The 24,498-nt window shown below is 45.7% G+C and overlaps 1 long non-coding RNA gene and 1 pseudogene across 1 annotated transcript; one reads left to right on the top strand and one right to left on the bottom strand.

The window, feature by feature from the left end:
* The first annotated feature begins 14 nt into the window (after positions 1 to 14).
* LOC140640885 (uncharacterized) lies at positions 15 to 22,858 on the top strand. The gene is made up of 3 exons (XR_012037495.1): positions 15 to 451; positions 1,900 to 1,977; positions 21,816 to 22,858. It is a non-coding gene; the product is annotated as an uncharacterized lncRNA (long non-coding RNA).
* LOC140642064 (U2 spliceosomal RNA) lies at positions 19,401 to 19,575 on the bottom strand (annotated as a pseudogene).
* Positions 22,859 to 24,498: the final 1,640 nt, after the last annotated feature.

The raw sequence follows: 24,498 nt of genomic DNA, 5'->3' as shown, positions 1-24,498 counted from the left end.
GGGCAGCCAAGGGCAGCCCCAGGCCCAACCTGGCCCAGGCAGAGACTTGCTCAGGCCCCAGGATATGCGCTAAGCCCAGCCTCTGCCTCCTCTCCTGCCCCTCCTCCTTTGTCCTGCACCTCCCTGCCTGGAGACCCCGCCCCTTCCACATACTCCAGAGTTGCATCCACTGGGCTGTTAGTGGCCTTTGGACTGGAGAAGGACTAGGGCCTCCCTCTGGGGCCCCACACCCATGCTGGCAAGCATCAGGAGCAGGGAGAGGCCCAGAACTGTCACTCCCTGGGCACAGTCCCACAGTGTCCTCAACCGGACAGTCCTGTTCTGCCCTTTCTCCTGTGGGGAGGAGCTGGAGGCAGAGAAGAAGGCAGGGCCCAGACCTGGCCAGAGGCATTGTGCTGCCAGGGACCCATGTGCCTGCGCATGGAGCCTACACTCTGTATGGAGGCTTTGGGTGAGGCTGGGCTGTCTGGGCTGCTCCTCCTTTCCTGCTAAGAAGGACTGGAGGGTAGGATGGGGGTGGGTGTGCTCACCACAAGACCCCAGGGGTTCCAAAATGGTTCCTTTGGAAGGGTGAGCCAGCCACATCTAATGAGCTATTTCAGTTCTGCCATAATCAAGTCTAGCTTCAGGCTGCCTAAAATAGCCAGGTAGAGAAGCCAAATGTCTGCAAGGATGGTTTGGCTCCTGAGGCCTGGGGTCCAGTGCACGCCCAGGTGGGAGTCAGGAGGTAGCCACAACCCCTGCATAGAGATTCCAGGCCCCTACCTCAACCCCAAGGCACCAGTACAGGCCTAGCCCCTACTAGGTCCTCAGGCTAACAAATCCTCCCAAATCCCCACTCTTACCCATCTGGTCAGTGCCCATGTAGCAGGCATTAATAAAGCCCCTTTTAGATTAAGAGCTGTGTGGAGAATTTCACGGTGCCCCCAGGGAGGGTAAGGAATGGTCAGAGGTTTAGCTAAGCCTTGCTCTGAACCTGCTACTCATGGGAGAAAAGGTATCTCCAGGCCCAGCCTATGCCTATGTTGGGAGTCCAGTCAGTAGCCTGGGGAGCTGGGGTGGACACTTTGCCCCGGACCATCTATCTGCTGGGTTACTCAGGACAGGTAAGTTGAAGGCTGCCTCCAACCCCCTGTCAGTGGCCCTACTGGTCCCACTTGGGCTTGGTCTTCTGCTAAGTATGGTCAGAACTGCCAAATTCTCTTGGCCCCCTCTCTCATTGGGAGACTAAGCAGTGTTGCCATGGGCCTTGAATCCCATGCTCTGAACCTTGAATGTAGAACCCATGCTGGGGCAGAGAGCAGCATATAGAGACACGCAGGGGCACCTTTGGAGCAGAGCCTGCTGCCTTTGCTCAGGAAGTAAATACTCAGCTCCTTTTGTGCAGCAAAATGCTGCTGTGTGTCCTATTTCTTTGTCAGTCTCTCAGAGACCATCTGGGGAATCTGTGGGGGCATCTCCAGGGATAGAGTCCCTAAGGTCAGCAACCATCAGACTTTTGCCTGTTCTCTGGGGGTCTCTGTGCAGCACCAAGAACACTTTCTCCCTCACCTGACCCTTGACTTCTCTGGGAAGCTCTTCCCTCCCCCATTCCCCCCACAGGTTTCCTGAGCCTCAGAACCTCAAAGGTGCAGTCTAACAATGCGGTTAATGGCTGCTCCACCACTTGGTAGCTGTTTGACTATGAGCAAGATACTTAACCCCTCTGAGCTTCATTTGCCTCACTTATAAAGTAGAAATAATGACAGCTCTTATCCTGAAGAGTCATTGTGAGGCTCAAACAGGTTGTCCAAGGGTTGGCACATAGTGAGCCCTTCATAAACAAGTGGTATGATTATCTTCATTATGTGTAGGTATTCCTCTTTAACCTGCTTCTCCTCTTTGGTTCCTCTCTTCTAGACCCCTAAATCCAGAACCGTCACCTTCCTAAGGCCTCTGCAGTCTAAACGAGGGTGGCTATTCAGGTCCTGCTCCCAGGTAAGTGGGAGACAGGGATGTGTGTTTGAGCATTCTGGTTGTAGAGCCTAGAATGAGTCATCCACAGACCCAGAATGCTCTCAGTTAGGTCACTATCCACATTCTTAATTGAAGGGGATTTCAAGAATCAGCCTTTCTGTGGTATAGAAGGCAAAGCCAAGAAACAGAGAGGATGATGGGGTCACTGAAGGCCACACAGCAAGCGTGGGCCAGAGCTGACCAAGAGCTCCAGTGGACCTGCCATCCAGCTCTTCTTACTGCCTGACTCAACACTCTCATTTCTTCAGAAGCCTCACTGGAAACCTCACTCCAGAGCTTTCCTGTTCAGAGAAAGCAGCAAACAAAGTGTAGAGCCAGCCCCCTGGGCCTAGAGCCCTGAGCTCCCTGAGCAGACCCACAGGCTGACAGAGACGTTACCGGAGCTGATGATTCAACTTCCTGCCTTTTGAGAGCGCCCAGACCACAGAGGTTTTCTTGCTTGGAGGAGGGGGGCATCTCCCTGCCTTGGGCCAGGCAGAGCGGGTCAAGTCTCTACCACAAACCACAGGGACTAGGCAGTGCGTGGGGCAGGCCGTAGGGGGTCATGCTAGAACCCTGACTGGTGCCTCCTGAAGCCTGTCTCCTCTTTGGATTAATGATTACCACCTAGGGTGACCAACCATCCTGTTTCCCTTGAATCTGTCCTGATGTTAGCACCAAAAATCCCACATCCTGGGAAACCCCTCAGCCCTGGGCAAACCAGAACAGTTGGTCACTGTATTATCACCCATATTTCAGGAGGATTTGACTTAACACCTCAGTGACTTGGGGAGTATGGGCCCTAGGACAGCACATTCTAGAACAGGGAATTGACAAACTATGGCCTAAGGGTCTGATCTGGTCTAGTGCCTATTTTTGTAAAGCCCATGAGCTAAGAACAGTTTTTACATTTTTTAATGGTTGAAAATAAATTTTTTTTTTAATTTTTATTTATTTATGATAGTCACAGAGAGAGAGAGAGAGAGAGAGGCAGAGACACAGGCAGAGGGAGAAGCAGGCTCCATGCACCGGGAGCCCGACGTGGGATTCGATCCCTGGTCTCCAGGATCGCACCCTGGGCCAAAGGCAGGCGCCAAACCGCTGCGCCACCCAGGGATCCCTGAAAATAAAATTTTTAAAAAATATTTTATTTATTTGACAGAGAGTAAGAACCAGAGAGATTACAGAGGGAGAGGGAGAGGGAGAGGGAGAAGCAGACTTGCAATCGAACAGAGAGCCTGATGTGGGGCTTGATCCCAGGACCCTGAGATCACGACCTGAGTCCAAGGCAGATGTTCAACTGACTGAGCCACCCAGGTACCCCTAAAATTATTGTTTTTAAGATTTCATTTATTTATTTGTGAGAGAGGGTGAAAGCATGAGTGTGAGGGAGAGGGAGAGGGAATCTAAAGCAGACTTTGCACTGAGCACAGAGCCCAACATGGGGCTCAGTCCCACAAATGGGAGATTATGACCTGAGCCAAAACCAAGAGTCAGATGGTTAATTGACTGAGCCATTCAGGCACCCCCTGAAAACAAAATTAAAGAAGAATAATATTTCATGACATGTGGAAATTACAGGAAATTCAAATTTCAGCATTCATAAACCAAGGAGCACAGCCATGCCTATGCACTTACATGTTATCTCTGGCTGCTTTCATATTACAAGGCAGAGCTGAGGAGCTGTGATGGAGACTGTATAGACCCATAGACTGTAAAGTTTCAAGCATTTGACCCTTTACTCGAATAGTTTGCTGATTCCTGTTCCTGAGGCAGGCAAGGTGAGGGTACCTGAGCTGAACCGGGTATGGGTATATATTGAGTGGGCAGTGATGCTTCTGTGAAGTAACTCAGAGCTGGAGCAGGCTTGATAGCGCAGCACTAATCCAGGCTTTAGCAGCTTAGCTATGAGGTGGGAACAAGGCACCAAGTTTCTCCAAGGCTCAGTCTGCCTCTCTGTACAGTGGGGTGAAGGTGGCAGGCTCTGCTTCTCTCTGATTACAGTGCCTAATCCTCCAAGCTGATACAGTCCTTTCCAATAACTCAGGCACTCCAGGGACTCCTGTGTGGCCTAGGGCAGGACCTGCTCCCTCTGAGCCCAGCCCACAGAGTGAGTCCTTACTTGTCTGGTTTTTAGGCAGACCCAGATCCTGTTCCCAAGACTGGAAACTCTATTCTAACCAACCTCTCAACAAAGCTCAGGGAGCACCTACTGTATGCAAGGTAGTGTTAGGACTTCCTAACATTGGAATGGTCCAAGGAACCCCTTTTTCCCTCTCATCCAGACATATGAGGTGGCGAGCTTTCCTCTCTAAGACAAAGTGCAGTAGGGCTATTGGCTCTCTGACTCCCCCCTTCTTAGATGAACACACTAGAAACCTCTTAAGTGCCAGGTCACGTACTATGTGCTGTTGAGCTGAGCCAGCAGGCAGTTGACCATCTGGGAGAGCATGAACAATGTGGAAAGATTCTAGTGAAATTGGACCCAGTGCCAAGCCTAAAGTGAACCCTAACTTGGCCCCTCTGCCCCTTCCCTGCCTTAGCCCTATAACAGGATGCACTCCCTTTCTTCTTTCAGAGGCCGGAGGAAAGAATTTATCTTAGCAGCCCAGGCTCTTAGAAGGCTTATGGGGGCTGACCTCGGTGTGGACTTTCAGGAGTGCCAGCTCACCTGCGCTGGCCTGTCTGGTGTGCTCATCCAAGGCTAGGGCAGGCCCTCTGGAGGCCTGTGTGCCCTCGAAGCCCTCAGCTCACTCCTGGGCACAGTTGTCCCACTAGGCCACCTTCCTCTTTGCCCGTGTCCCCATACCTCTGGTTGCTGACTTTAGTTTTTAAGACATCTGAGAACCCAAATATCTAAGGATCAGTGGAGGATACCACGGAAAGAGATCTTCAATTTCCAGGCTTTCTGGAATTTCTGCTTGGGGTAGATTCGGTCAGAGGGGTTATTTATCTATTTTAAACAAATGTTTTAATTGAAGTCTAAAGTACATGGAGAGAAGTGCACAGCTCATAAAGGTATAGCTCCTGTGAACAAGCCTGTGTAACTATCACCTGTGTGGCCAAATACAGAGCATCGCCAGCCCCCAGAGCCTCCTATTGCCTTCTGTAAGTCACTGCCCCCAGGGGTAACCACTATGGTAGCCTCTGTCACCACAGATTAGTTTGCCTATTTTTAAAAACTATGTACATGGGATCAGATAGTACATACTATTTTTCTGTCTGGTTTCTCTTACTCAATGAGATTCATCCATGTTACTGGCTATGAAATAGTTTGCTCAGTTTCATTGCTATTCTCTGGTTTGTGAATATACTACCACTGATTTACTGATACCACTGCTAATGGAAATTTGGGTTATTTCCAGCCTTGGCTACAACAAATAGTGCATGTCTTTTGGGACATGTATGTACCTTCTCTGTTGGGTATATGTACTTAGGAGTGGAACTGTTGGGCTATCAGACATGCCTATGTATAGCTTGAAAACATACTTATTGCTAACAGTTTTCAAATGATTTTTCTCAAAGCTCAGTGTGAAACTGCAAATGGGTGTTTCTAGAACTACTTATATTGCTGGGAAAAGGCAATGTCTCAACCCATTTCTTAGGCTGCAAATACTCACCAGCCCAATTCCAAAACTGGTTCAGAAATGATGTGCATATACCCATGGGCTCTACCCACAGCCTGCTAACAATTGTACTTGGGTTTATGGGGGGCATTGGGGCCTGCCAGGACACATGCAGTCTCAGGTCCTTGGTCTAGAGGCTATAGAGTCCTGTTTAGGTTTCAGTGTGGCTTACAGTTCCAGGACTCCAAATCAGAATATGGGGATAGCATGTTTGAGGATGGGACCATCTTATGAAACGCCATTTTTCTGACTGTGGACAAGAACAGTAAGACTCCATGTAGGGTCAGGCATCCCAACACTGCCACATGGTGTCACAAAGCAGAGGCCCCATGTGCCTGAACTGGTCTCTCCACTTGTACCAGGGCCCATCCACCTGTGTAACTGATTTAGCCAGTCTGGATGGACTACTGCAGCGCTGGCAGGCTGTTTCTAGAGCCCAGGAGGGAAGGTCCTCTCATCTGATTCCTTCTGAGCCACTTCTAGTTCATGGGACCCTGATTCCTTGCCATTGGCAAGACCTGCATGCAGGGTTTCTCAGAGGTGGATTCTGTCCTCCTGTTTTTCTCCGTGGCCCAGATCCTAGAATGGGGAGAGCTAACTGCATCTCTGAAAAACCCCCCAACAGTATCTTAACTTGGGAAAGAAGGGGCTTCCTTAAGGTTTGAGTGATGCTTTCCAACACTTTGAAGGGCTGGTCGTTGAGAGCAAACACCATGGTTAGGGTACTGTACTGTTTGTTGTGGGAAGCAGTAACGTTTCACCAGTACTCAGGGCTCCCTGGAGGCAGGTTGTGGGGAGGGGGTGGTGTGAGAGAGAGCCCTAGAGGGGTCCTGGAGAAGACCTGGGCCAATCTGATTATTACCCTGATGCCAGGAAGCATTCTGTTACAGGCCGAGGCTGGGTTCTTTAGCTGTACATAGACAATGTGTGTGCTTGTCTAAATATCCTACCAACCACTCCATCATCCTCATGATCAGGCTTTTTTTAGGCCATATGTCCCTAGACTGTCTTCTGTGGACATGGTGCTGAGGTGTGGAGAGGTTGGGGATGGTACCTGAGTCCTCTCATCCAGAGACCTGACCTCTAGGTCAATTCTGAGTACCCCAGACTGTTGCTCTGTTGTCCCTCTGTGTTCCCATCTATAAAATGGGATGACTGTGGGGAACTTGCCTTATCATGGGGGTCTGAAAAACTGCACCAGAGAGAAGGCCCTCTGGTAATTTCATTGTGGATATTCCCAAGGAGCTGATTCCAGGCTGATGCTTCAGCAGGGTGTATATGGGAGAATCATTTCAAATTCTTTTAGCTTCAAGTGATATGAAATTCCTCCAAACTGGCTTAAGCAAAAGAGAACAATGTATTGGTTTGTTCAGTTTACATAATGGAAAAGTTCAGGGGTTTCAGGCACACCTTGATCTGGGGGCTCAACCAGGTCATCAGGACCACACCATTTTTCATTTCTGCTTTCCTAAGGATTGGCCCTGTTCTTATACGCTGGTGACAAGACAGCTGCCAGAGCTCCAAGCTGACAACCTCATACCTCCAAGTCCAAATGCAAGGGCAACATCTTTTTCTAGGACTATCAAATACTTAGTATAGACTCCAGTTGGACCCCACGGGCTGGCTTATGTCACATGCCCATCCCTAAACCAACCATCTGTGTAACTCAGCACAATGCATCAGGCACTACGCCACTTGGACTGGCCAGGCCTGGTTCACATGGGACTCACAAGCCAGAGTATTACTCCAAAGCACATGAGCTGAAAATGTTAAGAGGAATAGTTCCTCAGATGAAAACTGGGGTGCTATTCCCTGAAGAGGAAGGAGGGGTGGATACTAAGCAGGGAAGCTACAACAGTTCTCAACAGGGAACTCTCCTGCCTAGAGCACCTGGCCCATGCCTTCTTACTCCCTGATTGTACTGTACTTTGAGGGTGGGGATCACAGCTTTCTCCTCTTGTATCAGCAGAAATATTAATAGAATGAAAAGTGATCTTTGGCAGATGTGTTGAGCTTAATACCTATTTATTTATTTATTTATTTATTTATTTGACAGTGAGGGAGAGAGAGAGAGAGACAACACGAGCACTCGCAGAAGCAAGGGGAACGGCAGGCTGAGGGAGAGGGAGAAACAGACTCCCCACTGAACAGGAAGCCTGATGTGGGATATAGATCCCAGGACTCCAGGATTATGGCCTGAACTGAAGGCAGACACCCAACTGATTGAGCCAACCCTGAGCTTGATACCTTTTCTAACCTCTTTTAACATCTACCACCTTATTTGATTCTTTGTTCTTCTTTTTGGCTACCCAGGATCTGAACCCTCTTCCTGTGATGGGGAATTCCCCTCATTCTGAGGCAGAGCCCACTTCCCATTACAGAGGTTGAAAGTACCATGTGCATACTTTCCCAGCCTCCTCGTGGCTGGGTCGAGGCCCATGACTGAGGCCCTGACAGTCAGACACACTGGCTCCAGACCTTGATCCAGGAGCTAGTGGCCCAAAGAAGCAGGGATCACAGAGGCTTCTCCTCGGCAGTTACCGTAAGCACGGCAGGTCCAGGGTTGCTAGGATGGTGGAGATGGGGACAGCACAGAGCATGGGCACAAGGCAGCAGCCAAGGGTGCAGAGCCTAGAGCATGATGGTGTTGGTGAGAGTGAGGGCAAGGAGGTCCTAACTTGAGCCAATTTGCAGGATGATCTGGGGCTCTGTTCCTGGCTGTGTCGCCACTGTTTTTCTGCTCTGCCCAGAGATTCTCTGAGCTGCTCAACAACCTTAATATTTTTCTGCTTAAATCAATTTAGCTTAAGTCAGTTAAGTCAATCTGCTTAAGTTAGGGGTCAATTTCTGTTGTTTTTACCTAGAAACTCTGTTAGAATACTAAAGACAGAATCACCAGATAATTCCCCTTTTTCAGATGGAAACATTAAGGCTTAGAGACTGGCCCAAGTCCATGCAGTGTGACAGTTGCCGAGTTGAGAGCAGAACACTGGACTAGGTGGAACAATCCTGTAGCTGGCAGGTGGGAGCCCAGGCAAGGAAGAACTTACCCCACATGCAGAGCTGCCTCGCTGGAGAGCAAGACCCCTGTTACTGGAGGTTTGCAAGAACATTTCTGGAGGGATCCTTGGGTGGCTCAGCAGTTTAGCGTCTGCCTTCAGCTCAGGGTGTGATCCTGGGGTCCCGGGATAGAGTCCCACATTGGCTCCCTGCATGGAGCCTGCTTCTCCCTCTGCCTGTGTCTCTGCCTCTCTCTCTCTCTCTGTCTCTCATGAATGGATAAATAAAATCTTTAAAAAAAAAAAAAAAAGAACATTTCTGGAGATTTCAGGGAGAGGCCAGGGGAGGGAACTCCAGTTCCTTTCTTCCCTGCGAGTTGCACATGTAATCTTCTGCCCAACTGGGAGTACGCTCTGTGAACACAAAAGTGTTAAGGCGAAAACACAGCTCCCGGTGCTGCAACTCCAAGTCCCCACCCTCTTTTAGGAGCCAGTCACTCCCTGGCCCATAACACAACCGCTCCTAGTCCTATGTCCCAGAGCAAAGTCATGGCGTTTACTGGCCTCCATCACTTTAATGAAAAAGCCCCTACACCAAACAAATACAAGCACAGACATTTGCAACTAATTATGGTAGTGCTGATCAGTCAAATTTCATTGCAAATTGCATGTTGAAATTGATAGTGGGCGAGTCAAGAATAAACTGGTTGTCTGGAAAAGTGACACGAGCTCACAGGACTGGATTAATAATTCAATTTAGAATCAGTCAGACACTGTGAAGAAGAGGAAAAAGCAGATTAGCATTGCCCCAAGATTGCTTGTTTATCCAGTACTTCTTGCCAATGTGCCTGGCTTCTAAGGGAAGCTGATCCTCCTTTAGGGTCCTCCCACTTTGGGAGACCACAGGGCGTTGAGTCTTCCAGCCTTTAATTCCTGGTTTGCAAAATTGCAGCTTTGAGTGGTGTGGGAAGAGGAAAACTGCCCTTCAACCCAGCTGCTGCTGAGAAGCCTGCTCAGGAGGCTTCTTGGAAGACAGACACGTCCTGCCTCAGTGAACCACACTCTTGGCCTCCTGTTTGTGGGTATTGGGCTCAATACCTGTTTGCGGGATGTAATCTACTTTGAAAGCCCAGGTGGGTTCCCAGGTCAGGTATGACTCCAGGGAGTGAGCCCCAAGAAGGTGGGAAAGGAGCCAGAAGGGCCAGTTGGCCCCAATTAGCCTGGTCCCCATGGACCCCCAGAGAGCTGTGAGGTCCAGAAGAGACATAATCCCAGTTTGCATGGAGGCCACAAGATGGGTGGGCAATGTCTTCAGCATTGGGCCCTCCTGGAAGGTCACTATGTCCTTACCTGGGGAGGAAGGCAGGAAAGAGACACAGGGCAGACAGAGTGTACAAGGGTGTGTGTGAGGGGGCAGGTGCCTGTATGCCCATGAGATGCACTCCCAGTGGCCACCTTGAGCTAGCCAGGAGTGCTTCACTCTGAGCTGCTCAGCCAGCCCAAAATGGAAAGTGAATCAAGCAGCCTGTGATGTGCATGAAGCCACCAGCACTGACTCCGACTCCCTTTGCTCCACAGGCCTATGCAGAGGAAGTCTTAATCTTCATCCTCTAGATTTAGGTTCAAAACTCAAACATCTACAGGGAAGTGGGCCAGCTATGGATAAGAGAAAGTTGGTGAGCTTGAACCTGATTGGCAGGGGTGGGGGCAGCCATGATTCAGCTTCAGGAGTCTGCCTAGAGACAATATAAGTTGGAATTCAGAAAAAGGCTTAGGCCAGGGATATAAATTTGCAAGTTGTCAGCAACGGAATGTTATTTAAAACCAGGACACTGGAGGAGATTATCAAGGGAGTGAGTGAAGATAAGAGATTAAAAGAGATCCAAGGACTGAGCCTTGGAGACTAGGAGGTAGGTGCCAGCAAAGGAGACAGAGACAGAGCAACCAGAGAGGTAGGAGGGAAACCAGGAGAGGATGGTGATGATCTGGGCGCCGAGCAGGGAGAAATGAACTCTTACATGCTACCGAGAAGCAAGGAAAGTGAAGCCGGATATTTGAGAACATGGAGATTCCTTGACAGATGTAGTCTTGCTGTAGTGGTGGGAGAAAGGAAGCAGGGAGAGGACTTGAGGTAGCAAGAAGAGACAATTCCTTCTAGGGGCTGGGCCACAAAGAGGAGCAGAGAAATTGGGTAAGAGTTTGAGGGGTATATAAGGCCAAGAGGAGGTTTTTCTGTAAGATGGAAAAACCACAGTATTTTTGTGTGCTGATGGGAACAATCCTGGAGAGAGGGGAATTTTGATGACGTAGGTGAGAAAGGGGATAAATGTTGGAATAAAGTCTTTGAGTAGACAGGTGGGGATGGCATCTGGTGTACAAAAAAGAGGCCAGTCCTGAAATAGGAGCATGGACAGTTCACCCATATTAGCAAGACGAAAGCCAGAGTTGATGAACACAGATGCAAGTGGGTGGGGGAAATAGTGGTGGAGCCCGTGGAACTTCTCTGGTGAGGGCTTCTATTTTCTTAGCAAACTAGGAACAGGTTGTCAGCTGAGAGTGAGGTGGAAGAGGAGGTGTGAGGCAGTTGGCTGAAGGAGAGGGTGTAAGCACCCTTGGGGGTGTAGTATGATTGCTGGGTAGCCTGTAGGTCCTACTGAGAGAGACTTGTACTCATTAATTCAAAGCGAGACTGGGCAGCCAATTGTGGGTTTTTCTTTAGGCTCAGACAGCCTGTGGATGCAGGTGTAGAGAGTGGGTAGAGTGCTGAGTCGAACCAGAGCTGTGGTTTTGCCAGGTGACTATTCTGCAGGAAGGGGTAAGGGAGAGATTCTAGCACTGGACCTTGGGCTCTAAGCTGGGTAAGGAGGGAAGGGGGCCTGTGGGGGAGAGGGATCGTGAATGTTTGCTCAGATCAGTAGGCTCCGTGAAGAACTATTGGAGTTGGGGCAATAGAGGGAGTGAACTGGAGAGAAAGGTAGTGTTTACCTAGAGGGGACACAAAGACACCAGTCAATGAAGGGACTGCACTGACAGATAATGACTAATTGGAAGTCTGCCTGTGAGAGCAAGGTGCTGAGGTGTGCCAGAAGCCAAGGTTGTGAAGAGGAGGCCAAGTGACTGAGGAGCCTGTTCATCTGCATGAATGGAAAAATTAGAAACTAAGGCAGAAGTGCCTCTGGAGAGGGGGACTGTGGGCTAGAAGATAAAATCTTCAAGGAACCAGGAGAAGAGACCAAGGAGTCTGTCAGTGGCTGCCAAAAGTGAGGGAACAGGTAGTCTTGTCTGATGACATGGCTTCTAGACATGGGTGTTTCCAAGGAGGAGGGCAAACTGTGACACTGAGGAGCAAAATGAGCACTCCCTACACCAAACCCGGGGACACAAGGACCACAAGAGGGACAAGGGCCACCCCTTGAGAGGCTGAAGGTAAGGTGGAGTCCTTACAGGAGAGATAGGTTTCCATTAGAGCAAGAAAACAAAGGGGACATTCTGAAATAAGGTTGAGGATATGGAAGTTAGCTGATGCCAGACTGGGAGTTGCAGAGACCAGTGAAAGGATTTATAGACCTGGGGTAAGGTAGGTGATGAGTTCAGAAAAGGGTAATGCAAAGCCACATGGGGCTGAGTCCTGGGATGAGGGATGCCCTGAGAATTCTGGACCTCTCATGGGACTGTATGAACGAAGATAAAGGGATTGGTGAGAGCAGTCCTGAGGGGCTCAAGATAGAGGGTGGTGGCCAGGCTGGGTTTGCTGGGAAGTGGGAGGAGAAAGCACCTGTCAGGAGCCCCCTTCACTCCTGCTGTTGGCAGTCTGGAGGTTTGAGGTGGAGCAGTCTTCTCAGAGCAGGGGGAACCCTGGGCTCCCTCTTTACTCCCAGACAGGAATATTAATCAAAACACTCGTCATAGAATTGATACTGAAACCACAGACACGTCATTTCATTACTCAGGGGCACCTGGGTGGCTCAGTTGGTCAAGCGACTGACTACTGATTCTGTCTCAGGTCCTGATCTCAGGGTCATGAGGTTAAGCCGACCTTGGGGTCCACACTCAGGAGGGAGTCTGCCTGAGATTCTCTCTCTCTTTCTCTCTCCCTCTGTCCCTCCCCCTGCTCACAAGCACATAATCTCTCTCTCTCTCTCTCAAATAAATAAAATATTTAAGCAAAAATGAAAGGATTATCTAGAAATACACCCTTATACATTGCATAATAAATATGTATATAATAAAGTTTGCCCTCAAAACAGTAGAGATACAAAGCATGATTTTTCCCCCCAGGGACAATTCATTAACTATTTGAAAAAAAAATAAATCCAGATCTTTGCCTTAATAGTAAAGAATTCAAGTGGCCTAAAAGCTAGCGTAAAAAGTGTAATATTAGTGTAAAGATAGAAATAGACCCAGACATAAAGAATTCCCTTATAGTAAATGAATTAAAGTGGCCTAAAAGCTAGGGTAAAAAGTGTGATATTAGTGTAAAGATAGAAATAGACCCAGACATACAAGATTGATTGATGTTTTACAAACAGTACCAAGACAATTCAATGAGAAGCAAACAATCTTTCCAATAAATGGTGCTGGAACTATTGGATAGCCGTATGTAAAATTTATACCACATACACATACATACCATTTATATTATATAAAAAATTAACTTGATATGAATTATAGGCCTATAGGTATGAGCCATATCCAAAATTACATATACATATGTTATACAAAAACGATATACAACCCAGGGGTGGCTCAGTCTGTTAAGCAGCTGCCTTCAGCTCAGGTCATAATTCTAGAGTCCTGGGATCAAGCACCCTTTCAGTCTCCCTGCTCAGTGGGGAACCTGCTTCCCCCTCTGCCCCTACCCCTACTTGTGCTCTCTCTCTCCTTCTCAAATAAATAAATAAAATATTTTTGAAAAAATAATAAAATAAAATACCAAATCATTAGGAATAAAGCAAATAAAACTTGAATAAGTCCCCAATGCAGAAAAATAAAGCATTATTGACAGAAACTAAAGATCTAGGGCACCTGGGTGGCTCAGTCAGTCGAGCCTCTGCCTTCAGCATCCCTTGGGGTCTTGGGATGGAGCCCCATATCCAACTCACTGCTCAGCGGGGAGTTTTCTTCTCCCTTTGCCTCTGCGTTTCCCCCATGCTTGTGTGCACTCTCTCCCTCTCAAATAAATAAATGAAATCTAAGAAAAAAATCTTTAAAGAAAAAGAAATTAAAGATCTTAATAAATGGAGCTATGATGTTCATTGATTGAAAGACTAAGTATTACAAAGATTGTCAGTTTGTCCCAAAGTGTTCTATAGATTCAATTTTATTTCTATAAAAACTCATGAGGATATTTTGTGGAACTCGACAAGATGATTTTTAAATTTATGTGAACATGCCAAAGGCCAAGAATAGCTAAGTCAGTCTAGAGGAAGAATGAGGTTAAAGGAATTGCTGTTACTATATCATATTACTATAAAGCTATAGTTATTAAGAGAGTGTGGTATGGCTTTGGGAATAGATAGTTCAATGGAATAGAGATGAGATTACAGAAACAGACCTGCACACATTTATATGCTTGATGTGTAACAGAGAGGGCATGGTATAGCCTTGGCAGAAAGACAGACTCTTAATAAACTTGGCTGGAGCAACTGGGGACCTATATGGGAAAAGAATGAAATTGGACCCCTACCTCACACCATACACCAAAATCAACTCCAGGTGTATACGGACCTAAATAAAAAATGCGACACTGTAAAGTTTCAAAATAATAACATAGAAAAAAATAATACTAACATAGAAGGATATCTTCATAATCTTGGGTAAGGAGTACTGCCTTAAAGAATAAAAAGCAATACCACAAAGGAAAAATGGATAAAATGAAGAATTTCTATTCATCAAAAGGCAACATTAAAAGAGTGAAAAGGCAATATACAAAGTAGTAGAAGATAGTAATAACAGATAAAACTAAAGGCTTTTATCCAGAACTATACAGGAAACATAAGAATTAATAACAAAAGACAGCCTAGCAGAAGAATGTGTAATACAAACTCATCAAGTTGTAGACATTAAATACATACAGCTTTTTGTATGTCAATCAGACCTTAATAAAGTGATTTTAAAATAAATAAGTAAGGGACACCTGAGTGGCTCAGTGGTTGAGCATCTCCCTTTGGCTCAGGTTGTGATCCCAGGGTCCTGGGATCAAGTCTTGCATTAAGCTCCCCATAGGGAGCTTGCTTCTCCCTCTGCCTGTGTCTCTGCCTCTCTCTCTGGGTCTCTCATGAATAAATAAATAAAATCTATAAATAAATAAATAAATAAGGGAATAAAAAGAGAAAAATGGGCAAAAGATAGGCATTTTGAAAAAGAAGAAACCCAGGTCGTGATTTCAGGGTTGTCAGATAGAGCCCTGTATTGGGCTCCCTCATTGGGCATGGAGCCTGCTTAAGATTCTCTCCCTCCTTCTCCCTCTCCTTCTGCTTCTCACTCTCTAAAACAAACAGACAAAGGCCAGTAACATAAAACATTGTTCAGTTTTTTTGGTAATCCAGGAAATGTCAATTAAAATCACAATAGGGGACAGCCCAGGTGACTCTGCAGTTTAGCGCTGCCTTCAGCCCAAGGCCTGATTCTGGAGACCTGGGATGGAGTCCTGCCTCGGGCTCCCTGCATGGAGCCTGCTTCTCCCTCTGCCTGTGTCTCTGCCTCTCTCTCCCTGTGTGTCTCTCATGAATAAATAAATAAAATCTTTAAAATAAAATAAAATAAAATAACAATAGGATATTGCTATACACTTACCAAACTGACCTAAAATTTAAAAGTCACAATACCAAGTAAAAACATTCATCTATATAAATTTACATAAACATGTACCCCCATTTTGGAAAACAGTTGAAAATAACATACTCTTTGAGTCAGCAGTTCCATTCCTAGGCAAATATCCTACAGAAAGGAGTGTTAATAGGACAGGAAACATGGGCAAGAATGGTCATAGGAGCTTGGTTTGTCATAGCCCTGTCATAAATCTGGTTCCCAGGAAACAGATGCTGAGATGGAGTTTGGAGCGCAAGATATTTATGAGGGACATTATGGATTAACATCTATGAAAGGAAGGGAGAGGAAGCAGGGCTGACCAGAAGAAGTCAAACTGTGATGCAGGTTCATTGACGTCTAAGCCAAGTTGGCAGAGAATTCTGGAGCAAATATTGTGCATCTGGATTGTCCCAGATTGGATTAAAACGGCCCAGCCTCGTTATCCCTGCTTTGTTCAGGCACTGGATGCAAGCTGCTCTGGGAAGGGGCAAGGCAGCCCTCTGTAGCTCATGCAGACCCTGAATAAACTATCAGCTGGTTTCTGCTTATCACACTCACTGCAACTGGACAGCAAATCCTTCCTTGAGGAAGGATCTGGGTGACACATCTTTGCATCAGCCACAAGCCCAAACTGGCAATAACTGAAATGTCTATCAATTGAAGAACGGAAGGTTTAACTGAAGGTTAAACTCTGCCTTGTAACGTACAACATGCCTGTAATCCCCCAGTGTTTCCTCGTGCACTTTTGTGATTCATCTGTCCCAGGGCAGCCACTGATGCCATCCTTGCCAGTCACTTGATTTGGTCAGTCTTGTTAAATTCTGGTCCTTCTAGTAGGTGTGTAGCGTTTTTGCTTTGTTTTGTTTTAAAATTTTATTCATTTATTTGAGAGAGAGATTGAGAAAGCATGGGTAGGGAGGGTGAAGGGACAGATTCTCCACAAAGCAGGGAGCTCAGGATGCAGGGCTGGATCCCAGGACCCGGAGATCATGACCTGAGCCGAAGGCAGACACTTAACTGACTGAGCCACCCAGGTGCCCAGCAGGTGTGTAGTTTTATTTTTATTTCCCTAAGGACAAATGTTCTTTTTTTTTTTTTTAACGACAAATGTTCTTGAGCACCTTCTCATGTATTTGTTATTTCAGTATCTTCTATGGTGAAGTCTTTGGTTCAAATCTTTTGCCTATTTTTACATTAGGTTGTATATAATTTTTAAAAAGATTTTATTTATTTATTTGAGAGAGCATGAGCAGTCTGCTTCTCTCTCTCCCTCTGCCCCCCCCTTCTGCCCTCATGCATGACTGCTCTTTCTAAAATAAATAAATAAATCTTAAAAAAAAAAAAAAGTGGTGGTAATGGATATCTTTGTTTTGTTCCGGTTTTCTTTTTTCTTTTCTTTTTAAATTATTTATTTATTTATTCATGAGACACACACACACACACACACACACACACAGAGAGAGAGAGAGAGGCAGAGACACAGGCAGAGGGAGAAGCAGGCTCCATGCAGGGAGTCCGACGTGGGACTCAATCCCGGGTCTCCAGGATCACGCCCTGGGCCGAAGGCAAGCTCTTAACCGCTGAGCCACCCAGGCATCCTCTTATTCCAATTTTCAAAGGGAAAATTTCCAATGTTTCACCACTAAGTATTATGCTTGCGTTAGTTATTTTTTAAAAGATAGCCTTTATAAAATTAAGGAAGTTTCTTTCCAGTTCCAGTTTGGGTCAAGCTTATTTTTCCCCCCATTATTTATCCATTCGATTCAATGGATGTTGAATTTTATCAAATGCTTTTTCTGCATCCATCGTGATAACTATAAGATTTTTCTTCATTTTATTTTATTTTATTTTTTTTCTTCTTTATTTTTTAAAAAAGATTTTATTTATTTATTCATAGTGACACACAGAGAGAGAGAGAGAGAGAGGCAGAGACACAGGCAGAGGGAGAAGCAGGCTCCACGCAGGGAGCCCGACGGGGGACTCGATCCTGGGTCCCCAGGATCACACCCTGGACTGCAATCGGTGCTAAACCGCTAAGCCACCAGGGTTACCCAAGACTTTTCTTCTTTAATCTGTTTATGTGATAAATAACATTAACTGGTTTTTGAAAGTTAGACAAAGCTTGAGTTTCTAGGATAAATTATAACTTTGTCATATGCACTATCCTTTTTATGTGATGACAATTTCTATTTAATAATACTTTGTTTAGAGTTTTTCTATCTATGATCATAAACAAGATTGGCCTTCAATTTTCAATTGACCCTGTCAGATTTGGAGGGTGGGGGGTGGTCAGTGTCATATTAGTTCCATGAAATGAACTAATATTCCATGAATGAGGAGGATAACTTGAGTTTTTTGGAAGTAGAAACTTGTAAATTTGTGGAAGTTTGTGTATGAGTAGAATTTTCTTTTCCTTGAATCTTGAATATAATTCACAGGTAGGGGATCCCTGGGTGGCTCAGTGGTTTAGCGTCTGCCTTTGGCCCAGGGACTGATTCTGGGAACCCAGGATCAAGTCCCACGTCGGGCTCCCTGCATGGAGCCTGCTTCTCCCTCTGCCTGTGTCTCTGCCTCTCTCTCTCTCTCTCTCTGTGTGTCTCTCATGAATAAATAAATAAAATCTTAAAAAAAAAAAAGAAAAAAGAATCCACAGTTAAAGCTATCTGGATTTGGAGTTTTCTTTGTGGAAAGATTTTAAATTGATACAATTTTAAAAAGAAAGAATCTCTTTAATAGTTATGGACTTAGGTTATTCATTTCTTCATGAATCACCTTCAATAAGTTATTATCTCCAGAGATTTTTCCACTTCATCCAAACTTGTTACCTCAATTGGCAATAAGTTGTTCATAATATCTTTAGTATCTTATAGATGTATATGGGATCTCTAGTGAAGCCCCTTCTTTCTTTTATTTGTTCATTGCCTTTTTTTCTCTTTGTTGGCCTCACCAGTTTTTTTTTCTCACCAGTTTTATAATTTCATTATCCTTTTTAAGATTTTATTTATTTATTTATTTATTTATTTATTTATTTATTTATTTATTTATGTATTTATTTGAGAGAGAGATAGAGCACATGAGTAGGGGGAAGAGCAGAGGGAGAAGGACAAGTAGACTCTCCCATGAGCTTGGGGCCCAATGCAGGCCTGATCCCACAACCCTGATATCACAACGGGAGTCTAAATCAGGAGTTGGCGGGGCAGCCCTGGTGGTGCAGCGGTTTAGCGCCGCCTGCAGCCCGGGGTGTGATCCTAGGGACCTGGGATCGGGTTCCCTGCATGGGGCCTGCTTCTCCCTCCTGTGTTTCTTCCTCTCTCTTTCTCTCTCTTTCTCTCTTTCTCTCTCTCTCTCTCTCTCTGAATAAATAAATAAAATCTTTAAAAAAATAAAAAATAAATCAAGAGTTGGCCATTTAACTGACTGAGCCACCCAGGTGCCCCTTCATTATCGTTTTTGAAGAATAAAGTTCCAGGCCAGAAAGGAAAAAGTAAAACTATATTTACAGATGACATGGTCTTGTGTATAGAAAATTCTAAGGAACTCACTAAACGACTACAAGAACTAATTAAATAAGTTAACTAATTAAATAACTAAATAAGTTCAGCAAGTTTGCAGGATATAAGATCAATATACAAAAAATCAGTTGTATTTCTATATACTAGCAACATATTCTTAAAATGAATTAAGAAAATAACTCACAAAGAGTAAAAAGTACTCGGGAACAAATTTAAACAAGGAAGTACAGGTGCAATATATTGAAAATTATAATGCATTTTTGATAGAAATTAAATAAGACCTAAATAAATGGAAAAGATATCCTATGTTCATAGATCAGAAGATAATATTGCTGAGACGGTAATTTGCAGATTCAGTGCAATCCCATCAGATTCAAATGGGTTTTTTGCAGAAACTGACAAACCAATCCTAAATTATGTTGGAAACGCAAGGGACTCAGAACAACCAAAACAATCCGGGTAAAAAGCAAAAAGCAGGAGGACTCACATGTCCTGCTTTCAAAACTTACTACAAAGCTACAGTAATCAAGACTATGTGATACTGGCATAAGGAATAAACATATAGATCAACAGAATAAAAGTGAAAATTCAGAAATACTACACTTGATCTTAGCCAAAAGGCTGAGAAGTGATTGAAAATTCAGAAATAAGAAAAAAAAAAGAAAGAAAGAAAAAAATAAAAAGAAAAAAGAAAATTCAGAAATAGGGGATCCCTGAGTGGCTCAGCGGTTTTGCGCCTGCCTTTGGCCCAGGGCATGATCCTGGAGTCCCGGAATCGAGTCCTGCGTCGGGCTCCCTGCATGGAGCCTGCTTCTCCCTCCGCCTGTGTCTCTGCCTCTCTCTCTCTCTCTCTGTGTCTCTCATGAATAAACAAATAAAATATTTTTAAAACTTTTCAGAAATAAACTCTTACATTTAAGGTCAACTGATTTTTTTAAAATATTTTATTTATTTATTCATGAGAGACACACAGAGAGAGGCAGAGACACAAGCAGAGGGAGAAGCAGGGAGCCTGATGTGGGATTCGATCCCGGGACTCCAGGATTACGCCCTGGGCTGAAGGCAGGCGCCAAACCACTGAGCCACCCAGGGATCCCCAGGTCAACTGATTTTTTTTTTTTTTTTTTGGTCAACTGATTTTTGACAAGGGCATAAAGACTACTCAGTGAGTGAAAAGAGAAATCTTCAACAAACAGTGCTGGAAAAACTGAATATTCATGTGCAGAAGAATGAGGTTGGATCTCTACCTCATGCCATATGTAAAACTTAACTCAAAACAGATCAAAGACCTAAGTGTAAGAAGAAAAACTCTAAAACTCTTAAAAGAAAACATAGGTGTAAATATTTGTTATTGGGATCGGGCAATTGTTTCTTAGCTATGACACCAAAAGCACAAGCAACCAAAGAAGAAATAGATAAACTGGGCTTAATAAAAATTAATAACTTTGGACTACAGAGGGCATCATGAAGAAAATATAAAGACAACCTAGTTGGTGGTAGAAAATGTTTACAAATCGTATATCTGACAAGGGACTTTTATCTAGAATAATAAAGAACTCTTAATAGTAGAAAGTTGAAATTCTCACTCAAAAAATGGGCCAGGGATCTGAATATACATTTCTCCAAAGAACATATACAAATGGCCAAAAAGCACATGAAAAAATACTCATCATCATTAGCCATCAGGGAAAAGCGAATGAAACCATAATATGATACTACCTCATACAACTAGAATGGCTATTATTAAAAGAACAAATAATAACAAATGTTGACATGGATGTGGAGAAATTGGAATCCTCATACACTGCTGGTAGAAATGTGAAGGGGTGCCTAAATGGCTCTGTTTCTTAAGTGTCCGACTTTGGCTCACGTCATGATCTTGGGGTCCTGGGGTCAAGCCTCACATCAGGCTCCCTGCTCAGTGGGGAGTCTGCTTGTCCCTCTTTCTTTCCCTCTGCCCCTCCCTCCACTAGTGCACTCTCACTCTCTCAAATAAATAAATAAATAAAATCTTAAAAAAAAAAAAAGAAATATGAAATAGTGCAACTGTTTTGGAAAACAATCTGACAGTTCCCCTAAAGATTAAATATAGAGTTGCCATATGATCCAGAAATTCTACTTCTAAGGATATACCCTGGGGAAATGAAAACTTATGTCTATATAAAAACCTGTACATGAATGTCCATAGCAGCATTATTCATAATACCCAAAAGTAGAAACAACCCAAGTGTCCACAAACCAATAAATGTATAAGCCAAATTAAGTATATCTGTACAATGGAATGTTATCCAGCCATTAAAGGGAAAGGAATTCTAATATATGCTACAACATGGATACAACTTGAAAACAAAATGCGGGATCCCTGGGTGGCGCAGCGGTTTGGCGCCTGCCTTTGGCCCAGGGCGTGATCCTGGAGACTCGGGATCGAATCCCACATCGGGCTCCCGGTGCTTGGAGCCTGCTTCTCCCTCTGCCTGTGTCTCTGTCTCTCTCTCTCTCTCTCTCTCTCCGTGTGACTATCATGAATAAATAAATTTAAATTAAAAAAAAATTAAAAAAAAAAAAGAAAACAAAATGCAAGTGAAAGAAGCTGGTGACAGAAGACGACATAGTGGGTGATTTCAGTTAAATGCAATACCTCAAATAGGCAAATCCATAAAGGCAGAGAGTAGGGGTGCCTGGCTGGGTCAGTCGGTGAAATGTGCGACTCTTGATCTTGGGGTCATGAGTTTAAGCCCCACGTTGGGCACAGAGCTTACTTAATGATAATAATTTTAAAAAGACAGAAAGTAGATTAAGTGGTTACCTACAACTGGAAGTGGGGCATGGGGAGAAAAATGAAATGACTCCTAATGTGTATGATTTTTTTTTAGGAGGAGGAGTGATGAAATGTCCTAAAACTGATTGTAGTTGATTGTTGCACATCTCTGTGTCTCTGTGAATATACTTAAATTGATGAATTGTATGGTATGTGAATTATATCCCAATCAGGTTATTTATTTTTAAAAAATGTTAAGGGTGCCTGGCTGGCTCAGTTGGAGGGGTGTGTGACTCTTGATCTTGGGGTTGTGAGTTCGAGCCCCAGGCTGAGTGAAGAGATTATTTAAATAAAAAATAAATAAATACAAAATAAATTGAAATGGATCTGTCAGGAGGACTCTGGTGACCCCCAGCCAGCCAAAATCATTCCAGTGCTATGGTGGGGTGTTGGAAAGTGGCAGGATGGGGAGTGATATGAACAAGGAAGAAAGGAAAATACATGGAAAAGACTTGGGAGGCTCATCTGGCCATGAAGGTTGAAGTGAGACCTGATGAAAGGGAGGGCTTGGAGGCATGTATTCTGTAGGCTCACATAAGACACATCACATTCCTCAGCCTGAGATCCAGCTCCTCAAAGAGGCTGGTGAAGCTGATTCTCTGGGCCTCTCCAGCATTCTCTCTGATGCTGGCCAGACCGGCCAGGCCAGTCCTCTCTTCCTATACCACTAAAACTCGGCCACCTGGAAAGTCTTACCACGCCCTGCCTCATCCTGGAGCCCTCCCCTGGAGGTGCCAGCTCCCACTGACCTCTCCTTTCTCAGCCTGCTTTCACACTGCATGCAAAAGGTCATCACTATAGAGTAGCTTACATGACCAGGTATCCCAGATTCACTGATACTTTGCTGAAAACCTGATTTGGGGAGTAGGATATTCCTAGAGCCTGGGACCCAGAACCTTGAGCCTGCCAAACTCATTCATAAAGCATTCTATGGGCTGGCCTCTCTTTGAGGAGATGGTCACTGAATCTGGGTTTCTAGGAAAGTCATGCTTTCCTTAGCACCTACATGTGCCCACCTATTCCATGTGGGCCAGAGCCAGCAAGAAAGACATACTTATTAATCTTGGGCCCCAATGTTATCAGAAGAGCACAAGTCCCATGAGGCTGGGCTAATGGTGTGTGTGTGTGTGGGGGGGCTTCTCCATACCCTCTCCACTCTTGGAAAACACAAGATGCCTAATTTATTTTTTTTAAATAGTTTATTCATCTATTCATTAGAGACACAGGCAGAGAGAGAAGCAAGCTCCACACAGGGAGACCGATGTGGGACCCAATCCCGGGACCCCAGGACCACACCCTGGGCCGAAGGCAGGCACTAAACCGCTGAGCCATCCAGGGATGCCACAAGATGCTTATTAATGAGCATATGGAATAAACGCTCTTATAAAGCCCAGTAAGCGGTGTTTAGCTTTTTTGAACACAGTGTTTCCCAAACATATTTGTCCTTGGGATCTCTTGTCTACCCCACTCACTAATCATTCAGAAACATATCACGCCAATAATAAAGTCCAGAACTTGCAACTGGTACTTGTAGCCCAGCCTACAAATCTCAATGGCCAACTTCTTTTCTCCTCCACAAGGACTCTTTTCTGTACCTTGACATGTTCTCCTCCACGGCAGAGCCCACAGCAATCTCCTCGCCTGCTAGGTGCCAGCATCTCTGAGCCACCTGTTGCTTAAACACCCAAGGACCCCTTTCCTTTCCCTACCTCATACAGCTGGCTATTGCTTCCAACATTGAGTATCCTTCAGTATGCCTTTCCCTTCCCCATCCTCCTTTCCAGGTCATTTCCTTGCTGCTCTCTGATTGTGAATTGGTATGGTATGTGAATTATATCCCATGGGCATGAGATGCCACACTTGGCAACAAGTCAAGGGGGCAGCACTACACCTTCAAGTGTTCTCAGAACCTGAGCCCCCTCTCTTAGCTTCTTTATCCCACAAGGATTCTGCCTCAAGCAGCAGAACAGCAGGATATGGGCAGATCAGAGGTGGAAATGGGAATGGAGCCACAACCCAGTACCAGCTTCTCCCATGGGCAGGGACCAGAGGGCTGTGCCCATGCCCGAGTCTGGCATTTGGTGAATGAACGATTAATGACGGTTCTTAGAGAGAAGCCCCCGCTCCCCCAGACCCCAATCCGAGGCACATTCCCCACGATCGAACTGGACACTTCCCAAAACTCAGGACACATCCTGGCCGGAGCTGGCTGTGGGCCGGGCACCCCCGGGCGGCCGGGCAGGGCGGGGTGTCCTGGAGAGCCGCGGATGGGCCTCACACCCAGGCTGGGCCAGGACACCCCGTCCTTGGCCGCGGCCCAAACCGGCTCTGTTTACAGAATCTGTCGGCTCAGTTCCCCTCCCCCACCCGGCACTTCCCCTGGAGTCCTGGGGGCTGGGAGAGGGGCAGGCGGGGCCTGAGGGAGGCCCGGAGGCGGCCGGGGCCGGGCGGGCCGCTCCGTCCTCCTCCGCTCCTGGGCGCTACTGCCTCTCCGCGCCCGCCCTCCGGGCTTCTGGCTTCCCCTTCAAAGCACTGGGGTGGGGGTGGGGGTGGGGGTGGGGGGGACGCGCATTTTAAAGGAGAAATCTGCAGAGGACGACGCTTACTCCCGCAGAAAGTTCAGGGATGGTGTGAAGATGGGCGCTGAGCGGCCGGCGCAGGGGCGGTTCCCAGGCAAGGGGTTCCTGGGGCCCTGCAGACAGCCCGGGAGGAGGATCCCTCTTTCTTCGAGACCCCAA

The sequence above is a fragment of the Canis lupus genome, chromosome 10 (assembly GCF_048164855.1).
Source record: "Canis lupus baileyi chromosome 10, mCanLup2.hap1, whole genome shotgun sequence".
Taxonomy (NCBI): Eukaryota; Metazoa; Chordata; class Mammalia; order Carnivora; family Canidae; genus Canis; species Canis lupus.
Note: the sequence above shows the minus strand (reverse complement) of the source record. Positions and strands in the feature narration are given on the sequence as shown.